This window comes from Cotesia glomerata, linkage group LG5, assembly GCF_020080835.1.
Source record: "Cotesia glomerata isolate CgM1 linkage group LG5, MPM_Cglom_v2.3, whole genome shotgun sequence".
NCBI lineage: Eukaryota > Metazoa > Arthropoda > Insecta > Hymenoptera > Braconidae > Cotesia > Cotesia glomerata.
In genome coordinates, this window is record NC_058162.1 from 11,168,143 (window position 1) to 11,191,133 (window position 22,991).

Genomic DNA, 22,991 nt, shown 5'->3' on the forward strand with positions numbered 1-22,991 from the left:
TAACTAGTTGATATGCGCTTGACTTGTATCATTTTGATATGCATAAAAAATTACAGGAAATGTTTCAATGTTCATCAAAGCTGGTAAATTATATATAAAATTGTCGCAATTTGAAAAATCTCGAAACTTGTTTTTTACAAAAATTTTTTAGATTTTTGGGCTCGAAGAAATTTTTACTTATCTGCTAATGTATAGTTTCAGAGCAAATTTTATTTCCTACATGCAAACTTCGATGTGTTTTCTTCTTAATTATAGCGAGTAGAAAATTATAGACCTTTGAACAATTATAAGTGTGTAAGCTTCAGTAATGAAGGTGTTGTTGTTTTGTATTATAAGCAAATATCATTCAGTAATTTATAGATTTTAATACAGTAAAATTCATTAATTTATAATAACTTTTGAAAAGCTGTTTTTTAGTAAAGAATGGTAGTATCAAAAATACAAAAAGTATTTCGAAATTTGAAGATTCTATCCTTCGCGAAAAAAAAGATATATGTCTGGATATATTATTTTATATATTCAAATATAAATGCCAATAGATATACAACATGTATGCAACCTTAAAAATTTGCCCACTTATGTATACATACCTGCGCTCAAATTATCTCGTGACACATATGAAATTCTCCAAAATTTTTCTCTAGTCTATAGCCATCAATAAACGTAACACATGCATATATTTCAGCATATATACTGGTATATATATATTAGGGTGCTTTTTTTTCAACTATTGCACGCCTCATAGCGCGTGAGGTTGTGCTTTATACTCGACTCGTCAAGGTCAAGCAATTTTGTGATCTTTAAATGTCTCTATCACAACCATATTACACTTATACAATAATATAAGTAGATGTACACGGAGAAATCACTTAAATCAAACCATCTTTTACTTTCTAAAATCATTTCATGTAGCTATTTTGAAAAAAAAAACGTTTTGAAAAAAATTTTACGTAGACGTCCGGATGTCACCGCATTTTGGATGTACCAATGATTACTCCCGAACAAATTGATATTTCAAGACCGGACCTTTTTTATTAGTTTACGAATGCGATGAACTGAGTCCGTATTTCATATCAGTAGCCTAGTTTACGTATTTTTTTTTTTAAATTGAATTTTTATTAAAATTTATTACGATATAACCGTACAAAGACAAACGAATTTTTCTTATTTGTCACGTGAAAACTATGGCGCCACTTGATAAAGCTAGATTTTTTTAGACTGCGTACGCATATAACAAGAAAAAAGGGCGCTGATATTTAAAAAAAAAAAAAGTACTCTGTAAGAAATCACTTAATTATAATTTTCTTTTTTTTTTATCAGTTACACAATTTATTTTTTCTTAAAAAATAAATGAGCGTTATGAGGCGTGCACTTTTGGATTTTCCAAACTTTTTTTTTTTTTTCGGTCCCATCGTGAAATTTTGTTGCAATTACCCAAGAAAAAATATCCTGAAAGTTTAGGCCCTTAATATTGATATTAAGACCTCGACCCAGGCGTTTAAAGATTTCCCCTTAAAAAAACACAGAAACTCTGATTTTTTTGTTTAAATTTCTATAGCTCAGTGGCATTTCATAGCATCGCTTTGACCATGGACGGGTTTTTTTCAGAATTGAATGCTCTACAAAAGTGTCCATTGCGGCCAAACCGTAACTCGAACCGGCAAGGTAGTACAGGCCTCTAAACTTGATTTTTCCATGAAATTCGCGTTTTTTCGCATTTATCTCGTGAATGACAAGAGCTACAGAAAAAATTGAAACAATAAACTTGTAGAAAATTCAATTTCCTACAAAAAAAGTCCTGAGCACCAAGTCGTTAAAATCAATATTTTCGGAGATATTTGATAATATTTTTAAAAGATATTTTTTATAATTTGACACAATTTTCGATAAACATTTGAAATGACTAAAAATTGATCATTAAATATATCTGAAAATGTTGAATTTAGCGACTTGGTGCTTAGGATCTTTTTTGTAGGAAATTGAATTTTTTACAAGTTTGTCGTTTAAATTTTTTCTGTAGCTCTTGTCATTCACGAGATAAATGCGGAAAAACGCGAATTTAAAAAAAAAATCAAGTTTAGAGGTCTGTAGGGGAGAATGGGGTCAACTGAACCAAAAAGAGTTTAGTAATTTTTTACTATTCGAATTAAAACTACAAAATAATTTTTAACTTCCCGCTAAGAAAATCGAAGATTTTCAAAAATCGGGAAGTTATTGGTTTTACCCCGTTTTTCGAAAATCGAGTTTTCATCAGATCTCGACGTTTTGAGGTCCTAGGAAGCTTCCCTGACTACTCCCACGAGGTTGCCGCTATGTCTGTATGTATGTGTGTGTGTGTGTGTGTGTGTGTTTTTTTTTTCTCCCTTTAGGGGGAGAATCCCTTTACGGATTCCAGGCATAGCTGATTGGCCTGGATATGTGGCGACTCGACGCAGCGTCATACTAAAACTCGACGGTAGCGCCCCTACCCACTAAACCCTAAATCCCTTTTCTTCTTTCCTCTAATCCCTCATGGAAACCGCCGTCAGGCATTACTTCGTGAGGGGAGGATCTAGCTACTGCTATTCTTTCTGAAGACTAAGGTGTTATTTTTCCTTCCTTCTAGTTTCTGTCATTTGCTCTTCTTTCGATGGAACGCAGGTCTGTAAGGACTTCTGTTGCAAACGTGCTTACGGCGTTCCATGCGGCTTTTGACGACAACATTGTTTCTACTAGTGTCTCTGGTTGGATACTCTGGTGTAAGATATTTTCAAGTTGATCACGCTGTGAATAAAATCGTGGGCAAACAAAGAAAACATGCTCCGCATCTTCATTAACTCCTGGACAGGACGGACACCCCGGAGAATTATCGCGCTTGAAACGGTGTAAGTATTCTCGAAAGCAGCCATGTCCTGATAGCATCTGCGTTAGATAGTAGTTGACCTCGCCGTGATTACGATTCAGCCAAACGTCAATCCATGGTATGAGACGGTACGTCCACCTGCCCTTCACTGCGGCATCCCACTGAAATTGCCATCGTACGATGCTTTTCTGTCGCTCTTCTATTTTCAGTTCTTCAGCACTTAGTGTGGTTGACGTCTTCCGATGGTAGAGGTTACGTCTTTCTTTAACTAGAACTCTAAGAGGCAGAGTTCCGGAAATGAAACACATTGCTTCCTCAGATACTGTGCGAAAGGCGCTTGCAACTCGTAGGGCACTCATACGATATATTGGTCCAGCTTTTCTCCATGAATCTTGCACCTCTAGTGCGTCAGCCCAAATGGATATTCCGTAGGTGAGCACCGATGTGACTACTGATGCCAATAGTAGCCTCCTGCTCTGCTTTGGGCCTCCGACGTTCGGCATCAATCGTGCGAGACTAGCTCTCACTACTGACGCTTTCGTACAGACGTGTTCCACTTGCTGCTTGAAGTTGAGTCGGGCATCAAACATCACTCCCAGATATCGTATATGAGGTTGTGATGTGATTTCTCGGTCACCGACTTTTAGCTTAACTGTTTCAACTTCTTTTCGGCTGGTAATAAGCACTGCTTCGGTCTTCTGCTTGGCCAGTTGTAGGTTCACTGTATCCATCCACTGGTTGATCTTCTCAAAAGTGATGTCAAACAGATGTTGAATCTCGTCGAGGTGTTTGGCGACGATCACTGCGGCAACATCATCTGCATACGCTACCAGTTTGACACATCTTGGAAGCTTCAGTCTCAGGAGCCCGTCATACATGATATTCCACAGAAGTGGACCAAGAACAGAGCCCTGTGACACACCACCGGTTATATCATACTCTTTCGGACCATTCTTTGTATCGTATTTCAGCACTCTATCTGTAAAATAGCTAATCACTAGTCTGTGAAGATATGTTGGCACGTTCTTCTCGTCGAGAGCTTGCATGATGCAGTCCCAATTAGCGGAATTGAAAGCATTTTTTATGTCCAAGGCAGCCACTAGGCAATACTTCTTCGTTCCACCCTTCCATCTAGTTCCTGCGATTGCCTCTTTGGCCGTATTAACAACCAGGTTATCGCGTCCAGGGTTGATCGTCCTTTCCGGAATCCATACTGGTTGTCTGCCAAGAGTGGGTCGACTACTGCATCTATTCACTGATGGATGATACGCTCAAATATCTTACCCGCCGTATCTAGCATGCAGAGTGGTCGGTAAGATGACGGTTCTTCTGGCGGTTTCTTTCCTTTAGGTAAAAGTACTAACCGTTGCTGTTTCCACTTACGAGGAAAAGTCCCCTCCTTGAGGCATGCGTTGTAAGCGTCTAGAAATAATGTTGGTGCTGCCTTTATGATGGTTTTCAAGGCTATATTAGGGATTCCGTCCAATCCCGGCGCTTTATTATTTCCTACCCGATTACAGGCCTCCAACAATTCTTCTTCAGTGACAGGTGGAATGTCGTCCAGTTCACCTTGCGTTGACTGATAATTGAGACTGTGTTGCTGTGGAAACAGCGCAGTGACGATTTTCTGAAGGAGTTGGGGACACGTAGGTGACGGCATTTGTTGTTTCTTCAGGTGCGTCATGACCACCTTATACGGCCGACCCCACACGTCTTTGTCGACTTCGTATACGAGCTCTTTCCAGCATCTTCCTTTGCTCTCTTTTATGGCCTTATTAAGTTCACGACGAGCTTTTTTGTACTGTGCGATCAGCACTGCAGAGTTAGGTCGTTGATAGCCACACTGAGATATTCTTCTCTTTCGATTACACTCTTTACGAAGGTTGCTGATATGATCATTCCAACAGTGTACCGCAGGTCTTGAATTCATAACACGTTTGCGAGGCATTCTGGCATCACAAGCTTGTGTTATTCGCATCATCAGGGCCTTAGTATGTTCTTCTGCACATCCAGTCTCTATCGGATCACTATCGAGGGCTGTTAGCAATACTTCTGGGTCAAAAGATTTCACCCTCCAACCGACGGTGTTAAATTGCTTGATAGGCCCCCTGAGGTTCTGGTCGTTTGACGTTTTCCAGAGTATCGCATGATGGTCACTGGCAGTGTAGATGTTCAGTACCTTCCAGTTAGAGTTACCTTTAGCAAGGCTGGTACTGACAAAAGTGACGTCTACAATCGAGCTTGTGTCACCTTTAGTGTAGGTCGGCGTGTCACCACTGTTGAGCAAGACTACATCTAGTGTAGAAAGAGCTTCTAGCAGCTCTCTTCCTCGTGCATTAGTCTGCTTACTGCCCCAGTCCACTGCCCAGGCGTTAAAGTCCCCGGCTATCGCCACTGGATGATGTTGCTTCGCGTCCTCGGTCAGTCGATCCAAGAAGTCAGTAAACTCAGCAATTGAGAGGCTAGGTGGTGCGTAGCAGCTGTAAAAACGGATGCCATCTACTGATGCTGCTACAAAGCCAGCGCTGCCATTGGTAGCTACACTCTGGAAAGGGAGCTTACCACAAGCCCAGATCACAGCTTTCGTGGTGATATCCGTCTCCCAAGGTTGTCCAGCTAAATGTTTATATGGCTCCGATAAAAGCACAACGTCGAGCTTTAATTCCCGAACTGTCTGCATAAGCAGGTCATGCGCAGCTTCGCAGTGATTGATGTTAAGCTGCAGTATCCTCATGTTCGTTTATTTGTCAGCTTCTGGAGTGCTTCTTGGAAGACTGGGCATCGGCCCGAACCAGACCAGTGAGCAGTGTCCTGAGAGCCAGGTTTTTCCGCACATAACTCACATTTCACTTTATTTGGGCATTGAGCAGCTTGATGACCTGTTTGCCCACATTTGATGCAAATCCCAAATCAGTCGACTTCGCTTTTACATTGGGCAGTAGTGTGCCCAAAGTGCCAGCACTTATAGCATCGTAGTGGTGTCTCAACTGCTCTGACACGGCAATTTACCCAGCCAATCCTTATTTTGCCTGTCTTTCCGAGTATCTTCTGCACTATTGCTGCTGGCAATCGTACTGAAGCAGTTTGAATACCTCTGTAGGCCGGACGAATTTTAATGACATCTTCAGGTATTTCGTAGTCATTTCCAGCTGCCTCTTGTAAGGCCTTCCTGACATCGTCTTCAGTTGCTTGAACTCGCCAAAAGAAACGACACGTTTATAATGAGACCGAGTACGCTTACCCCCACTCGCCTAACGGCTCGTGAGGGTAATCTGCGTGCTCGGCCCCATTGTAAACGCGCCGTTTCTTAGACTCGTGTCTCAATTTTTAAGCCCTGGGAATGCCTCACTTCGCACATATGTATCGAAAATATCTATTTATCATTTCTATGTTAACTACTCGTCAAATTTTAATGATATAAAATAGAAAATTTTATTGATAAAAAACACCTGAATAATTTCTTCGGAAATCATTCAAAAATTGTGACGGACCTAGTAATTAATAGACATACGAATTCAAATTGCGCGCGTACACGTGCGCTTTAATCCTGAACCAATAAGGAATCAGGGGCCGCTTTTTCGATTAGTATTGATATAATTTTGATACTAAACTAACTTAATTTTATTCATCAATTTGATATTATAAGATAAATGTAAGCAAGCAAAGAGTTAGAAAAAAGAGAAAAAAGACACTTGAAGCGTAGTAGCTCACTCAGTAGAAAGAGTAAGAGAAAATCCGAACAAAAACAGTTTCACTGTAAAAAAATTGCGCCAAGTCCACGTTCATAAAACTCATCTCAATAACATTTGCACTTTACAAAAAAAATTAGGCTCGTTTTAATAATTTTCATTCTCTACAAAAAGATGTGAAATACAAAAAAATACCAAGAAACCGTCATAATGTTGAAAAAATTGAAAAAAAATTTGTTGAAAATTAAAAAGTACGATAAAAAAATTTTTTTTTTTATTTTTTAATTTTCAACAAATTTTTTTTCAATTTTTTCAACATTATGACGGTTTCTTGGTATTTTTTTGTATTTCACATCTTTTTGTAGAGAATGAAAATTATTAAAACGAGCCTAATTTTTTTTGTAAAGTGCAAATGTTATTGAGATGAGTTTTATGAACGTGGACTTGGCGCAATTTTTTACAGTGAAACTGTTTTTGTTCGGATTTCAGTATTTTTTGTAATTATAATAAAAATTGACAATTTTAATTTAATACATTTCCGGTGGAAAACTATCCCCTTTAAGCTATAGTTCATGTAAAAGTTATTCTTGTGCCGCCTGGCGTGTGTAATTGCAAGCTGTCAAATATCTTTTTTTCACTGTAGTTTCCCATCTATTATAAGATTAGCATGCATCCTTATATTATTTAGTCTCTGGCCGTCCGCTTTTTACATAAGAAAAAAGTTAAAATCTAAAAATCTGGGTCGCTATAGTTTGTGCTGATTATTTTTAATAATTTTATTGTCTCGGATAGCTTAACTGGAGAGCCCTTGGCGCGTAACCGAGAGATCTGGGTTCGATTCCCAGTCTGGGCTGTCTGATTATTTTTTCAATTACGGAAAAATTCCCACTAAGTAGGTCCCCCCTTTCCCCTATCCGTTCTTTCCCAACTCCCTTAAAATTTGCTTTAATATGGCTCTTTACCGTAAGATGGACGGTGGCGTTGTTTGCTCGGTGGGTCTTATATACGTGACTGAATAAAGTAGTCAGTACTTGTCTCAGATAGCTTTACTGGAGAGCCCATGGCGCGTAACCGAGAGATCTGGGTTCGATTCCCAGTCTGGGCTGTCTGATTATTTTTTCAATTACGAAAAAATTCCCACTGAGTAGGTCCCCCCTTTCCCCTATCCGTTGTTTCCCAACTCCCTTAAAATTTGCTTTAATATGGCTACATGAACTACTATTATAAAATATCATATAGAAAAAAAATCAAAATAAATTTGAAAAAAAATTTGTAACCTCAAAAAACCGTTCTGCTTACGGTATATACACACTCGGTAGTCTGGCTTGAGAACGGAACTTGGCGCCAGACTCTATCGAGTCTGTTGATTTTTTCATTTTTCTATTTTATATCTTTTTGTAAAGAAAAAAAAAATTTTTTTTTCCTTATTAGTCTTATGAACGTGGACTTGGCGCGATTTTTTTACAGTGAAACTGTTTTTGTTCGGATTATAATTACTATTATTGTTGTTGTTATTATGATTACCAATATTATTTATTGTTATTATGATATTGTTGTTAGTAAATGACACAATGTATCAAACGCATAGTTTATTACTTTCAGTATTATAATTACTATTATTGTTGTTGTTATTATGATTACCAATATTATTTATTGTTATTATGATATTGTTGTTAGTAAATGACACAATGTATCAAACGCATAGTTATGTTACGTATTATCAAGAGATTAAGATTATTTAAAACCCGCTCAATTGAATGACAGTGCCATCTACAGGCAACAACCATGAGATTATAGAATGTACACTATCTTCAATGAAAATTCCTCAGACACAGAACAGCTGGTTTATCCCAAGAAAGTAGAACTCGAACAACGTTTAGTCTGTTGTGTATTTAGACTGGTTAATAAATATTATGTAAGAAATATCATCGTTTCAAACTTCGCTCAATTAACAAGTAGTGCCACCTACAGGCAACAATCATCAAGACGTTTGTAGTATCTGTACATTGCTCGAACAGAATTAAGGTAAAAGTCCCTATTATGAGACGATGTCCCCATTTATGATACACTACATAAAAATACTATTTTATGAAAACAAACACACCGCTAGCATACCAAAAATATAAAAAATATTTCAATTCACATATTTCAAAAGCAATTTTCGACTTTTGCTCTTAATTAATTTCACACTGTTTTTAAAAAATATTTATTAAAGTGCGAGGTTTGTTATCTGTGCTCAAAGCCACGACCGAGAATAGTAAAACGGCAACAGCTACCTAGTTTCTTATATTAGTTTAATTTCATTGTCTCTTCTTCTTTTATGTTAAATTGTATATCAATTGAAAGCTGATGAGTCATAGACTTTATTTCTATACATATTTATGCGTTTTTTATTACAATATTTTAAATCTGAGTGTCTCACAATACCTACACTTATAAACGTGAATGCCCCGGTTTATGAGACATTTTACTAGGTGTACCATGTAACACGGACATGTGTATTTCGGCTTGTCCCGATTAAGTGAGACGGTGTACATTTATAAGATTTTATATTGTTAATATGTTATATTAATTATAAAAATAGTGCAATTATATGTCATAAAATATTGGCTGTTATTAAAACCTCAAATATTTTTCTAAAAGTAAGTATTTTTAGTCAAATACCTTTAGATTATGAACCTAACCTCAAATCATAACATTGAATAACTTTGTCAACAAGTTTTTCTGTTTTTAATTAAATGTTTTGGATAAATTTATAATATTTTGTTGTATATTGACTCTAAAAGTATATTATTTATTTCAGGCTAAGTAAAAAGTAATTTATAATAAAAAGCTGAGATAATGAGGCATAAACAAAATCCTAAAGAGACAAAAACTCAATCATCAAATTCAACCAAAAAAAGTGTTGTGTTCCAATGTGAATAATAAACTGAAGAAAAAAAAAAGTTAAAAGGCTTAAGTAATTATGATTCGTCAAATATAGGAAAAGCTTTAAAAGCAATAGAAGACACAGAGATGTCCTTGAGAAAAGCAGCTGCTGTTCATGGAGTACCGATTGCTACCTTTGTTAGATGAAAAAGTATTAGTCCTGAGAAGGCAAAAATTAGAACTGAGCCAGCGACAGTATTATCTTTAAAAGAAGAGAATGTTATTGTTCAGTTGTTATTCTACAGAGCAGCAATAGGGTCACCTGTGACGAAAACTGACTTATTAAAGATGTATTAAAATTTGTTATTATTAAGATAATAACAAATTGTAATACATCTTTAATAAGTCTTGTCTAAGGACAATCATTCTAATGTGATAAACTGTGAATAAAATAATTTAACTAATGATGGACAACTTTTTACGGTTATATATGAATCTAGTCAAGTTAGTCTTCAAGAATCATTAACTGATAGCAATAATGTAATACGGTGCCCTTCTAAAGACTTTAGTGTCTTTAATTAAGATGATCCTCTCCACATTCCTTTCTCAATCCTTTCCTACCAATATCCTGTTACGTGAATGTGGAACGCTTCACGTAATAATTACCGTAACTCCTATTCTTTCCCGCTTCACAGCATTATTTATATTTGTAAAAAAAAAAAAAAAAAAAAAAAAAATGTGGAACGCTTCACGATTTTGCGTATCATCCTTGCGCAAAATCGAAATCCTTGCGCGTCATCCAAAAAAATTATATTTATGTTATATAGTATTTATATTATACATATATATATATACATATATATATATATATATATACATTATAATATATAATATCATATAACATCATATAATATCATATATAAAATAATACAACAGAGCTCAAAAATATTCATCCTACAAATCCTATAAACAACAAAATTTATCAATTAGGTATGTAAATGTCAACCTCACATTTATGTTCGATAAATTTAATTTGATGTGACTATTTTTAGAATTTATGAAAGAAAATTTGGATCCTACGCCTGCAATGATTGACGAACATCGTTTTATTCATAAGTTTTCATCAATAACTGTTGATAACGGTAACGTAAAATAATTAGTTATGAACTAGTTTTAAAAATTATGATTAGAATTACGAAAAATTCATATTTTTAGATAAATCTCCCGAAAAACCTCTGAAAGAAATATTCACTTTGCCGTAGGATTATTTACTGAAGAAAAAATAATAAAAATTGAAAAAACAGGCAAGTCAAAGTTACCATCTGTGGGGATCTCTGATGAATGGTACAAACAATTAAAAAAGAAAAGTTAAAAAACATGAAAGAAGAAAAACTTAAAAATAAAAAATATTACAAGAAGAAAGAAAAAGTTAATTGCTCAAGTCGAAGAATTAAAAAAAATCAAGAAAGAAAAATAGATTTAATTCAATAATTTTCGTTAATTAATTATTTAACTGATAAAAATTTAATTATGAGTTGATTAAAAATTAAAATAATTTCTTATTTTGTAAATAGGACTGTCTAAAATTAATAAAAATATAAAATTTGATCAATTTCACTGATTTTTTAACTGTCTCAAAAATAGGGTCCTGTGGTTTGAGACACTGGGGACATGTGACTTTAAAGTGTCTCATAAATAGGGTCTCATAGGTTCTCTTAAAAAACCATAATTTAATTCATTTTTAACCAAAAAAATTATAAACACATTAGAAATATTGATTTAATAATCATCAAATTACTGTACAATGCGATTAAAAGTGTATTTTCTTCTTAAATGGATTTATTATTCGCAAAAATGTTCAACTTACCTTGAAAAGTGTCTCATAATAGGGACTTTTACCTTACTCTTTGACTTAGATTCATAAACTAAATTATTAAGGTAGTTGTTGCGTGATAGGCATTTCAACAGAAAATTATGAAATTTTTTTTATTGAAAGATAAATATATTAATAATTTACTACCAAAATTTCAGATCAATTGACCGCACCGTTTTTGAGTAATTAATTTTCGAAATTGTATCTTTAACACGTAGAGGTATAGAGAGATGGTAAAGTTAGTATGAAATCTTCCATACCACTCGAGTGGGCCAAAGATTTCATACTAACTTTATCATCTCTATACGCTGTAAAGATGCAATTTCAAAAATTAATTACTCAAAAACGGTGCGGTCAATTGATCTGAAATTTTGGTAGTGAATTATTAATATATTTATCTTTCAATAAAAAAAATTTCATAATTTTCTGTTGAAATGCCTATCACGCTACAACTACCTTAATTGGATTTTTAACTTTACATGAATTTTTACCTTTTTTGTAATTGAGATAATTGTAAATTTAAATTTAATATCTTAATACTGAATAATTTAAAAACAATAATAATAATAATAATTATAATAATAATGATAAATATGATTACTGTTATAATTATCAATTTATTATTACCATTATAATTATTTTCATTTTTTTAACTATTATTATTATTATTATTTCATTTATTTAGAAGTATGTTACGACTCCGTACATGTGTAGCTCCACAAGCGTGTTTTACGTATAAAATTTGAATTTCCCGGGATTTGTAGCACTCCGTATACATACGGTGCGGTTTGTGTACGGAGTCGTATAATTTGTCTGCTGTACCTTAGCCACATCGTTAGTTTATTATATAGAATTATATACAATACTTTCTCGCAGAGAGCTCAAAGTAAATAAACAAAGTAAATAAATAAAAGAATAACTGCAAGCAATTTATCTTAGTTCATTAACATATGTGTGAGCACCTTTAAGATTGGAGTTTACTTTTCTACGGTACTAACTTAAATCTCGCGTTGGCTGCATTTTTTACCGCAAACTATCCCCTTGATTAAAGCTACAGTTTATGTAGAAATAATAATTCCAGTGCACCCTGACGGCCGTAGATGCAAGCTGTCAATTACCTTTTTTTAGTGTAGTTGCGTATCTATAGGAGGATTACTATACATTTTTATTTTATCTAGTCTGTGGCACTGACCATTCCCCATCGAAAAAAAGTCAGGATCGAAATTTTTGCGTTGCTATAGTTTAGGCTCATTAAATTTAATAATTTCAAGTAGATTAAGTGTTATAATTGATTATAATTTAATTAATATCAGTAAAATAAGGTATAAACTACTGTTGTAATAGACAATTTAGGAAAAAAAAGTACCATAGAATTAAATAAAATTTGCAACCTCAAAATATCGTAATGTTTCCAGTAAACACAGTCGGTAGTCTGGCGCTCCGTTTACAACGGATTTGATTTGAACAGAACTTGGCGCCAGATTCTACCGAATCTGTGGATAAGAAAGGAAAGCAAGGCGAGGAACGGGTATGAATGAGATAACCTGCTAGCCCGTAACAAAGCTGTATAAGAGAGTGTAAGCGCGAAGCTTTAGAGAAAAATAGCGAAATCAAGTGGGGATGTTAATTCAGCGTTGACCACGAGATGGCGGCTGCTATGCGAACCCTGTCCCTAGAAGCGCGCCCTTGTAGAATGCTTATAAGCCATTTTCCAGAGCGGTTAGTCCAGTTCGAGCTTTCAATCAAGGTGTTACCCATTCGAAACGGAAGAGTACAGAAAATTACTGAAATACGCTTCTGTAAGTCCAACATATGGTCCCGTCTACTATCCTGACCGAGGTTTCCTTAGTTGGATTGTAAACCAATTAAGTCGAAGATAGGCGTGTGCCTTGCGATTGGGATTCTCAATATCGACTCACCTGACAGTAGGTTTTTGTACTATATGGAGAGAATTTTATGGTAGGGTAGGGCGGGGCTAGTTGATCGTAGGGGCAAGTTGTGCAATCATAATATCTCGAAAACTAAGCAACTTACAACAAAAGTGTAAATGATGAAAAGTAAGGGTTACAAGAGGAGAACACATCGCGCGGAAGTCAACTGCCGTCCGATGCTTAGACTAACTGACAAAACGTTTTCTTTTTTTTTTGCGTCAAAAAAAAAACAGGTCTTTAGAATTTTTCTCCTACACTCGCTTAAAAATGCTATTTCGTGATCACGAAAGTATTCAAAGATGACTTAATGTTTGCCTTACAAGGCGCTGACTTCGTGTTAAACCAGCCCTACTAGATTTTCAATTTTGAAAAATGAAATTTTTCTTCACTAAAATAATAATTATCAATTGATTTGTACATGTGATGATTTAATATAATGTGTAAAAATTAAAATAACTCATATTTATATTATATTAATAAATATGCAACATAATTATAATTAATACTATTATGTTTATAATTATTATTATAATCATAATTATACGTATGTAGAATTATAATTAATTAAATATTTGCTTGTTAATTACAATTTTATTTTGTTTTCATATCATTCTATACGGTCATTCCGTTTATTTTAGCCATTGCACAACTAGCCTCATACACGGAGAAAAATTAATAATAGTATTTACTATACGAAAATATTAACTCCTACTATTTGAAATAGTAATAAAATTAATTAGTCACAAAATAATAGGTTTTATCATTGAAAATTGTACTAGTAACTATTAATAATGGTAACGATTACTATCGAAAATGATAATTGTAATTATTAAAAATTATAACTGCTATTATCGAAGATGGTAACTGTAACCATCTCAGAGTGTAAAAATTCTGAAAGAAAAAATAATATAAATTTATTTAATTTAATTCTTTATTTGCATCCATATTTTAGTGATGAGCATTTTTTCCTTTAAAATATTAAAACAAATAATAACACAATCGTTTAAATCCATATATGATAAAAATTTCCAAATATTACAGCTGTTATTGATTATTTTGAATGATTGACTATGATTATCAAAATAGCAATCATCCAAGATTTGGGTTACTAAAAAAGTCTTATTATTATCAATTATTAATATTTTTTCACAAGATAAAATTATGAAACATCATTTGATGGTTGATAAAAATGCATGTGGGTACTCAAATAAAAGCTATTGATGAGTGTAACATCGGGATGAGCTTACATCTTTAAAAATATCAATAATTAAGAAATGACAAAAACAATGCAAGTGGGTACTCAAATGAAAGCTCGTTATGATTGTAGTATCAGGATGAACTTATATCTTTATAAATGTCAATAGTTAAGAAAGTAAAGTACACTTTAACGAAAATCACTATACAATTAAGCAAAATTTTATTTATTATAGTTCGCAATTCTTGGCAGTCACATAGGGACTGCAGGTTGCTAGTTTTGATAATTTGTGCATTGAATTTCTTCAACAGAATGCATAACTAGAACAGGTCAATGAGTTTATTTCATCTGCTAGCTTTAAGAATATCATTTAATTTAATGCAGAAGAAAAATTACATGTAGTCAAGCTGATTCGGTGCATTTCAAAATACGATACCATCAGCTGGAGCAAAGAGTATGCTCTCTTTTTTGCAATCTTTTTTGCTCTCTCAATTGCAATTGTTAAAGGGAAAATTTTAATTTAAATAATTAGATAATTATGATTAATAATTAGTTTAAAGCTTCATTGTATTCAAAATTTTTTTTTTAAATCTTAGATTTTTTGAAAATTATGTTTTTTAAAAATTTTTTGTAAAATTAAATTTTTTTTTTGAAATTTTAATTTTTTTGAAATTTAAATTTTATTGAAAATTTTGATTTCTTTGGAAATTTCAAATTTTTTTTTTTTGAAAAATTTGGCGTTGAAACTTGTTTTAGACAAATAAAAATTTAAATATACATTCAATCCGAATTCAATCCCTATTTTTTGTGTACTACACTGCGCTACAACTGCTTTTAGTTTATTCAGAAATGCATCCACGCTAACGCAAATTTTTAATTTTTTTACTAGCTTAGATAGTAGCTATCCGAACAAAAACAGTTTCACTGTAAAAAAATCGCGCCAAGTCCACGTTCATAAGACTATTAAGAAAAAAAAATTTGTTTTTTTCTTTACAAAAATATATAAAATAAAAAAATTAAAAAATCCAAGTAACCGATATGATTGTTTATGATTTTCGGAAATTAAAAAAAATTTTGTTACAAATTTAAAAATTAAAAAAAAAATTTGGAACGTATTTAGTGTGCGTGGTTGCAAAATATTTTACTTTTAATGAAATTCATTAAATCTATTTACTAGGACTTTAAAAAAATTGAAATACACAATGACGCACACCAAGTACGTTCCAAAATTTTTTTCTTAATTTTTAAATTTATAACAAAATTTTTTTTAATTTCCAAAAATCATAAACAATCATATCGGTTACTTGGATTTTTTAATTTTTTAATTTTATATATTTTTGTAAAGAAAAAAACAAATTTTTTTTTCTTAATAGTCTTATGAACGTGGACTTGGCGCGATTTTTTTACAGTGAACTTGTTTTTGTTCGGATTTTAGTATTTTTTGTAATTATAATAAAAATTTACAATTGGTACCAACTTAAATCTCGCGTTGGTTGCATTTTTTATAGCAAACTATCCCCTTGAAACTACAGTTTATGTAAAAATAATTCCAGCGCACCCTGGCGGGTGTAGATGCAAGCTGTGAAATATCTTTTTTTAACTGTAGTTTCCCATCTAATAAAGGATTACTATGCATTCTCGAATTATTTAGTCTGTGGCAGATCACTTTGCCCATCGAAAAAAAGTCAGGATCGAAATTTTTGCATGGCTGTGGTTTGTGCTGATTAAATTTAATAATTTCAAGTAGATTAATTGTTATAAGTGAATATAATTAATTAATAAAAGTCAAATAAAGTATGAATTACTGTTATAATATACAATTTAGGAAAAAAAAGTACCGTAGAATTAAATAAAATTTTGCAACCTCAAAATACCGTTCTGCTTACAGTAAACATAGTCGGTAGTCTGGCGCTCCGTTTACAGCAGATTTGAACGGAACTTGGCGCCAGATTCTACCGAATCTGTGGATTATTATTATTGATGGTAACTGTAACCATCAGGTTATATTAGGAATTACGATTTTGATAATAGTAGTAACTAGTTAAAATAATAATAGCTATTATTACTGATTACCATCATAATAGTAGTAGTAACCATCAGGATGGTAACTGCTACAATTCAGATGGTTTACATAATTATTTAAATAATATTTACTACTATCGAATTCAGTTAATAGATTTTACCATAACTAGATAGTAATCTCTACTATAAAATTTTCTCCGTGTACCCATGCTCAACTAGCCTCACTAGTGGGGCATGTTGAGCAATTTGAGGCGCTCGCGTATTTCCGGGAATAACTTGAAAATTTGGACTCGGATCGTTTCTGTGTTGCTAGACCTTTTAAAGAAGACTAAATTATGAACCTAACAATATATGACTTGATTTATTAAATTCAATACATCGTCTTAAAGTTATGGAAGGTTGAACCAAAAAGTGATCAACTAGCCCCGCCCTACCCTAGTGTCAACGACCTTTATATTGCAGGTCTTACAATCTATAGAAAATAACTAGGAAGTTTTAAAAACTAGGAACCTGTGGATGGGGGCTGTCCACGTTTGGGCAGTTGGAGAGGAGAAAGGTAGTGAGGTAAACGGAGGTTTTCCATGACACCCGGCGTCTCTTTGTACTTGCAACTAGGGGTTTCTTGGCATGATAGAGGATTCTTATCTGTAGGTACTAGCTAATTTAGAGGCAAAGAGAATGGGCAGAGACTGTGGACGCCAACGCGAGTCCTGAGTAGGCTGCATTAGAAATAGAAGTCACGGTTTGTAACAATCATAGATCGAATAATTGGCTGTACGGGAAAAATAATCTTGTATTTTATTTTTGGATGTAATTGTATTAATTGCAGTAGTAAGATTAGATAATTACTATATCTATGTAACTTAAATAGTAAAGCGCTAGTGAATAGTCGTATACAATGGTTTCTTGGTATCATTATTCTTCTATGTAATGATTATATGTTAATGTTTGGTTTGGTTATATCAATAAAATTGATCCCCCACGGAAAATATTTACAAATTAGAATATAGATAATTTATAAAAGAATATGGGTAGATTACGATAACTACGGCGCCACGATTTAAAAGCGGAATCCCATAGATTTCGACGAAAGAAAACGAAAAGAAAGAATAAAATTTTTCGATATCTCGCTTAGTTTGCGAGATATCAGTACTTAAAAATCGAAAAAAAAACACATAAAAACACATCTAAACCATGTTAAAAGGGCGCAACACGACGCCTATTGGCCAATTGGCCTATTGGCGCCGTAGTTATCGTAATCTTCCCATCAATTCAATTTAATCAAAATAATATATTAACACAAAATATTTTCTAGAATAAAAACATTGAGACCTTTGAAAGAATCATATTGATGGTTATATGTAAGCACAAAAGTGACAGCGTCGAATGACCACAGTAAATAAAAACTCTTTCGTCAAGCAAGTGAATAAGGACACATAGTCCAGGATCCCTCGTACATTTTTGAAGTTGATTACTATCAAGCTAACTTTTTGTGTGTAGCTTCATTTTGATGAGACGCTCAACAATTGCCTATAAGAAACTCTTGACTGTGGGACCTAACAGAGATAGCAAGGATACCATATGTCGATTTGATGGTTCTCAAATATTTATTACTAACTTAATTTTTTTTTTTAAATCTTAAGATAAATATCTAATTTATTCGAAAAAACATTTGTCCTACAAAATCTATGGTTTGATCAATGAGTCCCCTCTTACCAACATGTATTGTTAACGAGGTCATCATAAATGATTACTAACCAACTGATTTTTTTTTTTTACTTAGTTAACATTTATATAATTTAACCGTCACATTGTCCTACAAATTGCGTGGTACGTTATCCCGGTCCTACGCTAAGAAATTGTTAGTACCACAAGATCACTTTTCTCATTACGAACTGTAGGACAAAAATATTTTATAATAGCTTAGTGTGTTCTCTGCCCAAATGAAACAATGTCCTACAAAAAAACAGGTATGTATCGCTAGTCCGACAAGAAAAGTCATTTTTTCAGAAAACGACGATTTTTCTTTCCTAGTAACTTTTCAGCCGTACTAACTTGTATCCAGGTCAAATGTTGTTTTAATACTTTCAAGAACAAATTCATTTTATGTTTGTTATTAACTAACATATTTATTATTATAGTTTTAAGAACAAATTTTTTTATGTTCGTTATTAATTAACACCTAAGTTTATCAAGATCGTGTTGTCAGCATGCTAAGTCCTTTATTTGTGTTTTTTAATTATCCTAAATAATTTATAGTTAAATATATAAACAATAATGTTTTTAAGGTTGAAGTAATATAAAAGTCTTTTTAATAAACAACTTGATGTAGACATTTTGTACTTGTCCCACTAGTCACAAATGCCTGTCCTACCAGTCACAATAAAAAAATTTTTTTAATTGTTTCTACGTAGGTAATCAGTCTAATTTTTCATAATATTGAATGTTTGTAGGATAAATTTAGTATTGAGAGGGAAGTATTTTTTAAAAGTTTAGTGGTCGAACTGAAATTGGACTTTAAGTATACCGCGGCAAAAGAGAAGGATTTTTCGATGTCCCACCAGTCACACTCAGTCAAATGATAATTACGAGAAACTTAATGAGTTATCGAGGTTTTTGACAAAGGGATATTGTTAATTAGTTATTCTGCTATATGATAAAATAAATTTTACTATAGTATAATAGTATAAGTCTCAGTCCCATAATTATAGCTTATAATTGATAAAATTCCAGAGTCAAATGTCCCACCAGTCACTATGGAATGCCCCTAAATCTTTTTTTTTTAATTTAAAAAACTTTATTTTTTTTTTAAACTAAATACAAAAATTTGTGTGTTTATATTAGACTGGGCCAAAGAAAACGACTATTTTTAACTTCCCGCTAAGAAAATCGAAGATTTTCGAAAAATCGGGAAGTTCCCGAGTCGAAATTCGAGTTCCGTTTTAACCGTAATTTTTTCCCATCTCAATTTTACGGTCAAAACAGACTTGGCGCTGTATTGATAGCTCATTTAAACTGAGCCTGGTTTCACCGTAACTAGTGGAGTTTTGTCCCATTCTACCACGATTACGGTCAAACCAGGCTTGAAATAATGATAATAATAATAATAATAAATAATAATAAATTAAATTTTAAAATTCTTAGGGGTCCGGGTTCAAATCCAATTGAAATCCCATTTATTTATTTTTTTTTTGTTTTAATCACTGCAATAATAATTATTATTATGAATAATAATTATTATTGTTATAAAAAATAAGTAATAGTAATTAATAATAATTGTCATTAACATAAAAATTTGTAATTAACAATTATTACAATTACTACTATCAAGATTGTTTATGAGCACAAAAAAATATATAAAATTAATTTTGTAATAAAAAAAACAAAAATGGATGATTTCCCAAATTTGAGTCTTTTTTTTACGAACAGGGGTTATTTATTGTCCAGTTTATACATATTAAGGAGTAAGGAAATAGGAGGAAAGGATTACTTATGGTAACTTAACCTAATACGCTTCGTAAATAAAGAAATAATTAAAAGTCGCTTTGCCCTAACCGAGAACCGAACTTGGAACCTATCGCTCGTCAAGACTTACGCGCTACCCGCATCGCTACACTGCCGATTGGTAAAAGGCGAATCTCAGTAGTCTCATAAACTTTTTAAATGACGCGTCTTGAAATGACTAAGTTCTGAGTGGAATCTGAAAAAGAACTTTACGGAGAAATTAAATGAATAGTAATAATTATATTTATAGACATTCAAAATTGAAATTTAGTTACCCATTCTCAATTATTAATCTTATACTTCTATTTTCAATTGTAAGATTCGGTAATTGCTTATTTTCACGGGGTGTAAAATCAACATGATTAGATTATTTTCTACTTAATAGATATTTTTTTTTAGAATAAATCTAAAATAGAAAAATTTTTCAAAATTTTTTTCAAAAAGGTTAATGTTGGGGTAAGAAAAATTATGAAACATTTCAATTTTTAACTAAAACAAATTATGAAAAATTTCAAATTTTGGATTAAAAAGTTTTAGCAAAATATCAAAAATCGATAATTAAAAAATTTTTTTCTACTTGTAAAATATTTTTTTATCAGAGTAAATCTAAAATAGAAAAATTTTTTTAATTTTTGAAAAATTTCAATTTTAGAGTAAAAAAAATATGAAAAACGTCAGTTGTTGGATTAAAAAAACTATGAAAAATATCAAAAATTAATTACTTTTAAAAAATGTGAAATTAAACAATTACCTGCGATTCTTATATATTTTAAAACTTTTTCAGTGAAAATATGTGAACTAAGCTGAATTTAGAAAAGAATAATATTTTTTTTTCCAAAATTCAAATTTTTGAAAGAAAAACCCTTCTCTGAGATTATTATTGTTATTATTATTATTATTAAATTTTTAATTTTTAAATGTCAACTTTTCATGTTTTTTATTAATTTAAATTTTCGCACCTAAGAACTACAAGATGGCAAGAGAAATAATAATAATCAACAAGATGACAAATATAGTAATAATATTTATAATGATAATATTATACTCCTGGAAATTTTTACGGTCAAAACAGACCTGCGTACGGCTGTTTTAACCATACTTATTCTCCGATACCATCTTGTACGGTCAAAATAGACTCGATTTTTAGCGGCATATTAGACTTCAAAGAGTTGGGACATTTTTACGGTCAAAACGGGACTCGAATTTTGACTCGGGTTATTGTTTTCACCCTGTTTTGCAAAAGTCGAGGTTTCAACAGATCTCGACGTTTTGAAGCCCTAAGAAGCTTCCCTGACTATTTTTACGATGATGTCCGTACGTCTGAGTGTGTGTGTGTGTGTGTGTGTGTGTGTGTGTGTGTGTGTGTGTGTGTGTGTGTGTGTGTATGTATGTAAACCTCTTATAACTTTTGAACGGCTTGACCGATTTAATCGCAGTTGGTGTCATTCGAAAGGTCTCCGCCAAACTTAGATTTCCTGTAAGTTGGAACCGATTCGGACCAGTAGATTTCGAGAAATTGCAAAAAAGTGAAAAAAAAAGTTTTTTTTTTTTTCATTTTTTTTAAATATCTCCGAATTGGCTGAACCGATCGACCTCAAAAACTAATCAGCTCTTAACCTTGAAAACCCGCATCGATCGCCACCAAAAGCGTCAGAATCGGTTGATGCGTTCGTGAGATATCGTTGTCGAAAAAAGTGTTTTTTTGTAATAACTCCGAAATTTTTCATCACATCAATTTTTTTGTTCAGAATTATTTATAGAGCCGCTAACCGCGTGCAAATCGGTTAATTCATTTAAAAGTTATAGCAGTTTGAAAATTAAAAAAATCGTATTTTATCGAACTTTGATAAGATTTTTGAGCCCGAAGAGCTCAAAAGCATAGGAAAGCTATCTCTTTGAGCTCGGAGAGCTCAAAATAACACATAAACTGTATTTTTGAGCTCGAAGAGCTCAAAAACATCATAAATACAATTTTAAGCGCTTAGGTACGAAATGAGCGGGAAGTTGCAGGGATGGCCTTCAGGGTCAACCGTTTTCCTAATTTTTTTTTTAACGGTACTGTGAAAATATCGTTCATGATGAGGAAAAAAAATTATCATGAAAGTTTGAGCCCTTAATAATCATATTAAGGGGTGTATCGTTACGACTATTCGTTTTTTAACAGCTACTGCATTCTTTACACAAAAGTCGTACATCATCAATTTTAAAAATTTTTTCTTTTCATATCCTTAAAGGAAATTAAATTCCCTACAAAAAAGCTCTCTTAGTGAATTGACATAGGACGAGTCGTTTGCGTGTAATCGAGCCTTAAACATTGATTTATTTTTTCAATTTTTTAATTTTGATTCTGGATTTTGGTAACCACCATAAATATCAATATTTTCATAGAGCAAGCAATTTTTCTGTAGTAAAATTTTATGCTCTACAAAAAAGGTCTCTTATCATTTTTCATCAAATTCACTCCTTTCAAAGTTATTTGTCTTTAAAATTAAATTCGAAAGTAATTAACCGTTTATTTTACGTTAGACATAATTGGTTTGTTTTGTTTGACAAATTTGAGACTCAAATAGTAAAAGTACCTTTTTTTCTGCAAATCATAGAATTTTTTTCAAAAAATCAAAATTTATCGGGGTATTATCTTAATAAAACCATTGATTATCAACTGATGGCAGATTTTATTAATCGTCGTAAAATGTATTTATTTTCTTTTTCTGCCAACTAACTGACACTTTTTTTTATTTCTGAAATAAAACAAAATAAAGATCAAGGAAGAGACTAAAGAGATCGGACCTCATTTCACAGCTAGAAACATTTTGAAGTAGAAAACTAAATTGTCGTTTTTAGTATTTTCTGTTAATTATGATACATGTTTCTCATCGTTGACACCTTCCCTGAACTTCCACAAATATTTCAAGATCAAAATTAGCCAAATCAGTTCAGCCTTTCTTGAGTTTAAACAAAACAAACGAACAACAATTGATTTCTATGTATATAGATTAAAAAGTCAAATTTTTTTAATTATTGTAGTTTATTAAATATAGTGAAAATCAATTTAGGGCGATAAACA

At 32.4% G+C, this 22,991-nt stretch overlaps 1 protein-coding gene and 1 long non-coding RNA gene across 3 annotated transcripts in view; both read left to right on the plus strand.

Moving 5' to 3' along the window:
- The window catches only part of LOC123264625 (matrix metalloproteinase-17-like), a 281,705-nt gene that overhangs the window by 152,557 nt on the left and 106,157 nt on the right, over positions 1 to 22,991 (plus strand). The window lies entirely within an intron of this gene.
- On the plus strand, positions 10,346 to 10,723 carry LOC123264678. The gene is made up of 3 exons (XR_006509395.1): positions 10,346 to 10,389; positions 10,452 to 10,541; positions 10,615 to 10,723. It is a non-coding gene; the product is annotated as an uncharacterized LOC123264678 (long non-coding RNA).